The sequence below is a fragment of the Hipposideros armiger genome, unplaced genomic scaffold, assembly GCF_001890085.2.
Source record: "Hipposideros armiger isolate ML-2016 unplaced genomic scaffold, ASM189008v1 scaffold_1029, whole genome shotgun sequence".
Lineage (NCBI taxonomy): Eukaryota > Metazoa > Chordata > Mammalia > Chiroptera > Hipposideridae > Hipposideros > Hipposideros armiger.
The window spans coordinates 426,571-436,906 of record NW_017732379.1 but is presented as its reverse complement, the minus strand read 5'-3'; positions in this window follow the sequence as shown (position 1 = coordinate 436,906).

Below are 10,336 nucleotides of genomic sequence, written 5' to 3'. Positions count from 1 at the left end.
GAGAGAGAGAGAGAGAGAGAGAGAGAGAGAGAGAGAGAGAGAGAGAGAGAGAGAGAGAGAGAGAGAGAAGTAATTTTATTTTCATCACCATTTGTGAAAAGGACTGAAATAAATTTCCCCTGGTTCTTTGTCAGTATTTTATATTTTTCCTCATTCTTTCCCTTCTCCCTTTCATTAGGAGCAGAACAATCACCCAATAGGCTTTAGCCACTAATCAAGGTTTAGAGTTAAAGATTTCATGTGTTATGGGATTTAAATAAACTTGTCACAATATCATTAATTACTTTGCACCCTAGAGATTGGTATAGATTTTTTTTAGGAGACAATATAGACTTAGGAAAAAAACAGCTCATTCTTTATAGCCACCCTCCTCCATTGCCCTTCTTACAAAGCATCTTTCTCTTCTCTTTCTTTTTTTATTTTAATTAATAAATATTCTGGCTTAACTCCACTCTTTTGTCAGAAAATAAAAGAAAAGCAAGTTTAGTGGCACTTTAGGACACATGATTTTTGTACTGTTATGGTGATATAAACAATAACATCAAACTTTCAGGCATAGATAGTCCTATTACAAAGTAGTCTATTCCCAAGGCCTGCCAATATTAAAAAAAAATGTTTATTTTTGCATTCTCCTTGAGATGGAGCTCAGCCCTAGGCACACAGTAGGCATTTCAAAAATGTTTGTAGAACATTGAATTAATTCCTTTGACCTCTTCTTTAATTCTTATTTCCATCCCCCTTTGAAAAGGAATCTGGCTTTCTGTGTTTCACTACTCATTTGAGTACACAGTTTTTTCTGCCACCCTTGTCTGTCTTCTCCAGCTGTTGATCAACCTATTGATTAGGACCCAGAGGCTAGCTGACAGTCCAGAAAAGGCATTATATTCTTGCATAATTTCCCTGTAAGTGCTTAATGTTCTTTAAACCCCTCATTGAATTAGATGGCACAAGCTATTACACACAAGTACCCCACCATGGAAAATTACAAGCTCATATCTGAGAGATAGGGAGAAAGGAAGACACAGTGTACGTTAATAGGGCATTGTCTGTTTGTTTGGTAAATCCTGTGGCGTTTAGTGCTCAAGGTTAATATCAGAGTGCCAGGCTGTGGAATTCAAACAGCAGGTGGATTTCAACACAGAGAATATGAGAGAGAACACAGTACAGCTTGATATATTAGTCCGTTATTTGAAATGGCTACTGTGTAAAATTCAGCATTTCCTCTGACACATTTTGAAGATGATTTAGGCCATTGAAAATCATGGCAAAGTTAAAACTTTTTTAAGGCTAGGGTAACATTACTAAAGTAGGTGACCTGATTGAATTTTCACTAAGTAGTGGAGTTTTGATAGTTCTGATACATATACAGATAAAAAGAAGAAGAATGCCTTCTTTTTTTGTGGGAAGGTAAAATTAATGTCATAACATATAAAACTTAATATAGAAGATTGTTAGTTATTATCATTATAGGAAGACCCTGGATTTTTCATAAGAACAATAATGTAGGGCATCTGCTAGCTATTGGGTGCCCTTTCATTAGGAAAGCATGTGGCTGGTGAAATGAGGGTTGGTTTTAGCCCCTATTCACCCCCAGTCCTCAGTGCTTGTGTGCAGTGCACAGATGTAAACAGTACCTAACCACCTGAGACTCTCTTACAATTAATATGAAAACACTAGCAGACTAGAGAACCAGTTTCATCATCTATTTTGGGCAACTTTGAAGTTTATGACTAAGTTGCAATCTTTTACTTATATAACAATGGCTAATGTTTAAAGCAAAATCAATCAAAGCCTAGCATAGTGCTACAGCTTAGCTTAATCGCAATTAATTTTCAAACTAACTTTAGGTAAGCTTATTTTCTCTATTTTACAATGAGAAAACTCAAAGTGAGACATTAGGTAGTGGCGGAGCAAGGATTGGAATCCAGACAATAATAATTACAGAAGGCTTAACCATGATATATTGGGTTGTCAGAAAAGTCATGATGTATTTTTTTCTGTTTTTTGTTGCAAAAATGTGTCATGATTTTTCAATGACCCAATAGAATCATGGGGGTTTGTTTTATTATTTTGTGTTTGTTTCTTTGTTTGTTTTTTTAAGTTGCAGAAAAGGACAGTTTATTGAAAGAAAAAATACATTTCAAAGACGCAGAAGTGGCCTGAGCAATAGAAAATGGCTCAAGGGCCATTATTAGAAGAGAAAGTGCACTCGAAAGAGTTTGGAGCGGGCCAAGCAAAAGGAGCTCAAAGGGCCTGTTTTATTCTTAAATAATGATATATTAATTTTTTTCAACTACAGTTGACATTCAATATTATGTTTTCCTCAGGGGTACAGCATAGTGTTTAGACATTTATATAACTTACACAGTAATCTCCTGATAAACCTAGTACACACCTGGCATCATATACAGTTGTTACAATATTATTGACTATATTCCCTATGCTGTGCTTTACATCCCAGTGACCATTTTATAACTGCCAATTTGTACTTCTTAATTTCTTCATCTTTTATACCCAGTTCTCCAACCCCTCACCCTTCTGGCATATATCAGTTTGTTCTCTGAATGATACATAGTTTCAAAAACATCTGGAATCAATATCCCCAAAAAAGAAAATGAAAATCGCCCATAACCTCATTACAAAGAAAACTACTATAAATATTTTGGAGAATATACTTGCCAGGTTTGTTGTATTGGACAATTTATATGTTGCTTATAACCAACTCTTTTCAATTAACAAGTTTTCCACTTAAATGACATTTCTATCACAGAATTCATTACATACACATATATGTACCTTCTATGTACCAAACTTTGCCCCATAAATCTCATATCATTAATAGTGTTACCAATTTTATTTCTTTGCTGTCATTTAAACACTTTTATGAATATTTTTATCATGAAATGTTTAGAATTATGCTTAGTTATTTTTCTAATATGTTGAATATTTTTACAACTTGCTAAATTGCTCTCTAGAAAGTTATACTAATTTAGACTCACTAGCTATATGTAACGATAATCATTTATGCCCGCACGAACCAACAGTGTCATTTTAAAGCAACAAAAAAATCTTCCAGATTGGTAAGACAAAAGTAGTATTTAAATAATATTTTAATTTCCATCTTCTATAAGTAATTTAGAACATTTTTAATGTTTATTGGTCTTTGACATTTTGGTGAACAGATTGCTAACATTTTTCACATTATCAAGGTATTTGTTGTCATGCAATATCTTCTCATATTCAATGTCATTACTTTTCTATGTGTATTATACCTATCTATCTAATTTCATCATTTGTCCTTAATTTTGTTTAGATGGTTTTACCATGTGAAAATATTTATATTTTATGACAAAGTATCTCAATTCCTCTTTTTTTATGGTTCATAGAGCTTTGCTTTTCATGCTTTGAAGGCATTGCTACAAAAAATTAGATAAATATTCACCCTTTTTCTAAGTCTTTATGGTTTTATTTTTACATTTAAAATATTAATCCATATGAAAATTATTTTGTATGGCATGACAAAGATATTTAATTTTTATCCCAAATCATGAATCATTTGATCCAACATTGTTCACTGAATTACCTATCCTTTGCCCACTAATTGGAGATACAAATTCTACCAATTTTATAATATAAAAAGAATTATATTTTAATACTAAATGTAAATTTTATTATATAAATAATATTGTATATATTTGGGACTGATTTGACTTTTCTGGCCTTTCCCTTTGATCAGCTACATAGATAATTTTTACTACCAAAAAAGCCAACTCATATTGATTCTCTTTAAAAACTTGCTTTGTTATCTGGCTTCTTATTTTGAATAAATTAGAAATTCTTGGCTAGAAATTTAAAAAGGATAAAAAATTGAAAATAAGAAACTCATTCGCTGATGTCCAACCTGTAGAATCTGAAAGGTTCTGACTTTAATATTGGGATATTTTTTAAAGTATTTGATTAAAATAAATCAAAACAGATATTAGCCAGGCCTATTATTTGATGATCATATTGAAAATTCTTTTTATAAAGTGCTTAGACTTATCACATAATACAAAAATTATTTGGGGGAAATAGTTTGGAATTATCTATAAAAAGATATATGTAATACCTGAAAGGTTTTACTATAGCCATTGTGCTATTGCCACCTTTAGTGACACATAGATTTTTGGCAGCATTGAATAAAAAAGCTAGACAAATGTAACCAGACTCACCTTTGAAAATCAATTGACTATGAAACTCAAAATTTTGAGCCTTTTAAAAAATTGTCAGATTTTAATTGAAATCAAGGAGATAGTATAAAGATTCACTTGAAATACATCTTTTAACATATCCTCTGTGTGTGTGTGTGTGTGTGTGTGTGTGTGTAACAGAGCATCTAGTCAGGATATTGTGTTGACAACAGCAGGTTGCAAACAGCTCTCCGAGAGATTCACTCTGGGTACCAGAAAATACACTCATTTGGGACCTTCTGGAAAATGCAGCTCCATAGTAAATGGCATTTGTTCATTGGAAGTAATGTATTTCTCTTATTATCCATTTCAGTAATGGGAAAGATATTGGAAAGTTTTCCTAAGGTTAGACACCAGGCTGTCTCCAGGAAAAAAGACATATAAAGAGAATGCTCATCTTTCAAGGGTACTCCTATTTTGCAGCCACCTGAGAAATATAACACCTACTGTCCCCAAAGTCTGTGCCACTTGCTAAGGTTGTGAGACAGATTGGTCAGCCAGTTTAGATTTCACAGGACAGACCTGGAGTAAATAAACCATTCTATATAGCTTTTGGGAAAAAAAAATCTATTGGAAATGACAGAGTGGTTGACGAATAGAGATTATTTTGAAGTGCGCTGCAGAAATTGGCCTTGGTACAGGACTTTTTAAAAAGGACATTCTTCCTTTTTGTTTTGTTGTTAGAATAGAGAAGACTGCGCAATTTTCCTATAACCACTTGATTCTTTTCCTGTGTTATGGAAATGGAATTTCCCAAGAGAGGAGCCACACTCATGGGAGTGATAGCAAGGAAGAAAAGATTCACTGATCCCCAGGAAAAATGGTGCATTCTTCACTCTTTTCCTGAGGAAAGGAAACTATGGTTCCAGTACTGATTTAGGAAGCTGTCATTCACAAATGTGGCAAAATTATATCTGTAAGAAATTTAGCTCTTAGTTTCCTGCCCTAGGGAGAGATTTACTTTTCACTGATCACTTCAAGGACAACAGTACCAAATCACCAAGACTCACAAACCTGCCCAACCATATTTCTTTTCTTCGAGGATAGAATGCTCATAATCAAACTAGCAATAATATTTTAAAACTTTCTGTGATATACTGTATGCCAAGACCCATTCTAAAAAGTTATATACATTAACATATTAAATTCCCATAAAACCTTATAAGGCAAGTACTATTATTATTCCCATTTTCTAGAGAAAGAAACTGAAAAAAAAGTTAGGTGTCCAAGGTCACAAAGAGAGTAAAAAATGCAAGTGTTTTTTATAGAATTTTCACACTTATTAGATTATAGAATACTATTTCTCTGGGGAATAAGAAGGCTTCTAAAATTTCTCTCTGAACACCCTCAATAAAGCCTTATAAAGAGCACATATTATGATTAAAGTTATATGAAATACCCCTAAAAGAAGCAAATATAGACAGACATAAATATGTTGACAGAAAAGTAGATGAGGTGTCACCCAGGGATAGAATCAGGGATAGCTGTAAATGGGCACAAGATTTCTTTCCAAGGTGGTAGATATGTTCTAAAATTAGATTCCAATGATGATTGCACAACTCTGAATATACAAAATATTATTGACATGTCCCTTTAAATGTACATGAACTGGACACTTAAGAGGCATCTTTTATGGTAGATAAGTCATATTTCAATAAATCTCTTTAAAAAAATGTTTAATTAGCACATTGTATCCCAACCACTGTACAATACAAGGTAGCACAGTTCTTCCCTGAACATGATGGGGATGTTCTTGAAAATTTTCAAAAGATGAAATCAAAGTGTAACAATTTTACACTTTATTGAGGTAAGGAGAGTTATGTGGAAGAAAGTATAACTGTGATTCAAGGATTCTCTTTCTCTGGATTAATAAACAGTTGGGAAACATTTCACAAAGAAAACGTGTGGTGCATGTATGCATGAAAGGGAATACTGATGCCATTTTCTACAGACTGTTTTAAGAAGTCATAATAAGTTATTATTAGTAGTAAAATTAATAGTAAAATTAACTTTACTATTAATTTGTATTTACCACTACCTATTCCCTAGAAACATTCTTCTCCTACTTTCTACATAAAATTTGTAACTGTGTTTTATGTGCTTTAGATAACACGCAGATCGAAACGCATCTCTCCTGTGTTGTGGTCCTTCCTCTAAGTGTTCCAGCTCAACAAAGGAACAAGACAAACAAACAAAGAAACAAAAACTCAGACACAGACAACAGTTTTATGGTTACCAGAGGGTAAGGGGGAAGGATGGTAGAAGAGGATAAAGGGGGTCAAATATATGGTGATGGAAGGAGAACTGATTATGTGTAGTGAATACACAATGTGATATATAGATGATGTATTATAGAAATGTACAATTGAAACCTATATAATTTTACTAACCGATGTCATCCTGATAAATTTAATAGACAAATAAAATAAAATGACATGAAAGTTCCAGCTCAAGTGACCAGTTAGTGATTTGTAATTCTAGATGTTTAAGAATGGAGATGGTTGCACAAAACCACCATAACATTTAAAGGATAGCCACATAACCAATAAAATGATTCAAAAGGTAATATAGCAATCCTTTCTTAACATGTTTCATTATATATCATACCTTAGTATTGAAAGCTTCTTCTTTAGTATTTTGCCAACCACAGAACCACAATTTCAAGGATGTAAAGTATCCTGAGTCTTTCGTCATCTTACTTTTCCAGATGATATACTCCCTGCTTCTTTGATTTATTGCATGCAACCAGTACTTCCTTCATTATCAGTAATTTACCTTAGAGAAATTAAGTCAATGAGTTACCTCTTCTAGGAAGATTTTTATTTTAATCTCTGGCTAATTCAATCATCTTTTACTAAAGAAAAAAATCCAAGGCAATGTGCCTCCCAGAAAATTTAATGTTATGTATTGTTTTGTATATTTTGCCAACTCTTGTTTCCCATTGGCATGTTCCTGAATGATTCCCTTAACCTCAATTATGTTCATATCTAAAGCATCTAGGTAGACAAGAAATGATCTTGTGTTAATGTTGTTTTACCAGGATTTTCACAACCTGCCTCAGTAAATCATTCTAGGATTAAAATTTTTTATGCTTATCATGCAATTAAATTAGTAGTGTCTAAAGGAATACCAAAGAAGACACTACAGGATTTTTTAAAGATTGGAGGACTTCAGGTGAAGAACATAGCCTGTTCCCATGCAAATCACTAATATAGACATAGAGGCAAGAAATTAGGACTCCATCTTGGGGGAGCAAGCATAGTTTAGAGCTTAGGAGCATAGACCTGGGATCTAGAATAAATCTAATTTGCTTCACTTTTTGGCTACTAATGAGTTTTGTCATCTCGGAGAAATTTCCTATTCTTTTTGTGCCTCAGTTTCCTCATCTATAAAATGGAACTAAAAATAGTACCTATGCCAAAACACTATCTGATAAAGTTTTCAGCTATTTTTACCTTGTGGGTCAATTGATTCTCAATTCAGGAAGGGAAGCATATATCTGAAGCACTTAGCAAGAATTGAACATATTCTACATACCTTTTTCTACCCCCAAGCACTGTACTATGTAATGGGGGCATCTCAAAGATTTTTAAGCAAGGAAGTGACATGATATTTCCCTTTTATAAAAATCTCCCTAGGGGCACTACAAATGGAGAGAGGAAGGAGATAAATCAGAAACTCTATTGCAGACATTCAGGTAATGCTCTGAAGGAAAGCTGTAGCCATACAAATAGAAAAATAAAAGATGGATATATGATAGCTATATATATGATATATATGATGGATATATAATATATGATAAATATATATCCTACTTTACTCATACTCTCTAAGTACAGAGTTTAGTCACCTGGAGGGTGTAGGGTGACATCCATGTTTCTCCTTTAGGGACCAGAACAGATGGAGCTACCATTGTTTAAGAGGGAATTGGAGATGGAGGAGAATATACAGCACGTGTCTACTTCATAACTAGTAAACTAGAAAACATGTACTCTGAAGTATATTTATTAGGAGTAGCTGCAAAGCAGAGTCAATAAGAGTGGACACTGCTTCTGTCTCTATAACCAAGGTGTGCACCTTTTCTTTACAGCCCCTGAAATTTACCAGTTGTTCCTATTCTCCAAGATCAGAGGCCCCCAATCTCTTTGCCTCTCGTCAATGTCAAAACCCTAGCATCAGTAATTCTACTAACCACTGAATCCTAAGGATGCTGACATAGATTGTTCTAGTCATTCAGTTACAAAATAATGGCTCTGAGTTAATATTCTCAGCTGCCATTAAATACTGAAATTCAAGAGACAACACATGATGCAGGATGACACTGGGAATGTGTACTCAGCCTGCATGCCCATACCAACTTAGCCCAGGGCAACAGACTTCGATGAAGACATTACCCTGCACATACCTCTCTCAGTGGAAGAATAGTCTTTATGTGATGAGAGGGGAATCACAAGTGAGTCCAGCAAAGATGTGAGAAAAATAGGTCACTACAGGGCTTAAGGTTGGGGAAAAGAATCAAGAAACAATGTATTTCCACAGGTCACATGCCACCCCACAATGCACAGATCAATTCATACAGCAGGGTGGCAAGATCTGAAATTTCAAATAAGTCCAGAGGCACTGGTACCTAGAAACTGGACATGATTCTTGAAGAAAATTGATATAATGCAACACACCAATGGAAGAGCCAACAAGGTTTTTATTTTAATGATAGAACTGAATTCTGAAATTAAGCACAGCGGGTAGGAAATGGATCCAGCACAGATGTCAAAAGCTATCATTGGCTTTTGTGATAAAACATTTTTTTTTTTTAACTTCAACTCAGGCCAGTGGCCTATGTAGGTCATTGATGTTGAGCAGGAAAAAACAAACATCACAAGTGCAGTGACTTTCTGAGAAAAATTTGAACTAAGTTGCTGATATTCAAAGATTATTTTATTGTAGCAAATATTTTATTATTAAATAGTGCCATATTCTCCAATAATCACAGTTCACTGCATGACAGGCAGAATTTTAAAAAATCAATAAGTAGTTGAAATAAGCACCAGCTAAAACAAAACAAACAAATAAACAGACACCAGAATTCTAGCCAGCAACTGACATCAGGCAAAACTTGGATGGCCAAGAATATTGTCATGGTTTTCTGCTAATTTTTGTTATCACACAATTTGAATAATTTTTCTTCCAATATGTAAACTGTTTTTTTCCAGAAATTGCTTTTTCTTTCTCATTTTCCAGCTTTCCACACAAGAAGGGTTAAAACAATTTTATAATTGATTTTTCAATTAATTTCCTATGGAATTCTTTGCTTTTCTTAGTCACTGTAATCTCATATTGAACACAAAATGGAAAATTCTTTTGTCATTTATCATTGTTTCAAAAGAGGGAATCTGCAAAGTTAAAGTTCTGTCTTTTAATCAAAATGATATTCAGTCACAAAAAAAAATCCATGCATTATTTCCTTTTTAACAAACACAATCAAATTTTGACACTAGTGAAAGCATTACTTATGAGGTGTAATACAAAGGACACCAGTAAGCCCTTTTATCTCAAATCTTCCAAATCTCCAGCAAAACACAACTAGTTTACAATTAAATGTTGTTTAAGTCCTTGAAGACACTTTACTTTAAATGTAATCTGTTAAATATAAATAACATTGGGAAAAAAAGTGTATTAAGGCAGCTATTTTTCATACTTTTTGTATAAGTCACTGAAATTACTCCTTCAAATAAATCTTATATAGAAATTGAATATACAGGGCCGGTTGAGTGGTGTGTTGGTTAAGAGCTGGCTTGGGACGCCAGCTCTGAGCAGCAGGGCCCCAGTTCAGATCCCACATGAGGGCCAGTGACACTGCCATCTACAGCTAAGATGGTGAACAGCAGCTAGACCTGGAGCTGGGCTGCCGTGAGTCGCCGTGACGGCATAGGCTGCAGCCCCTGCTGCAGTGGGCTGCCATAAGCTACCGTGAGTGGCCGGCAGCCAGCGTGAGCTGCCAGGAGCCACTGTGAGCAGCCATCCAGAGGCCGGCGACTGATCTGCCTTATCCGGGAAGAGCGCAATGATAATACCCACATGGGCCAGTGAAGCAACGTCCTCCACAACTA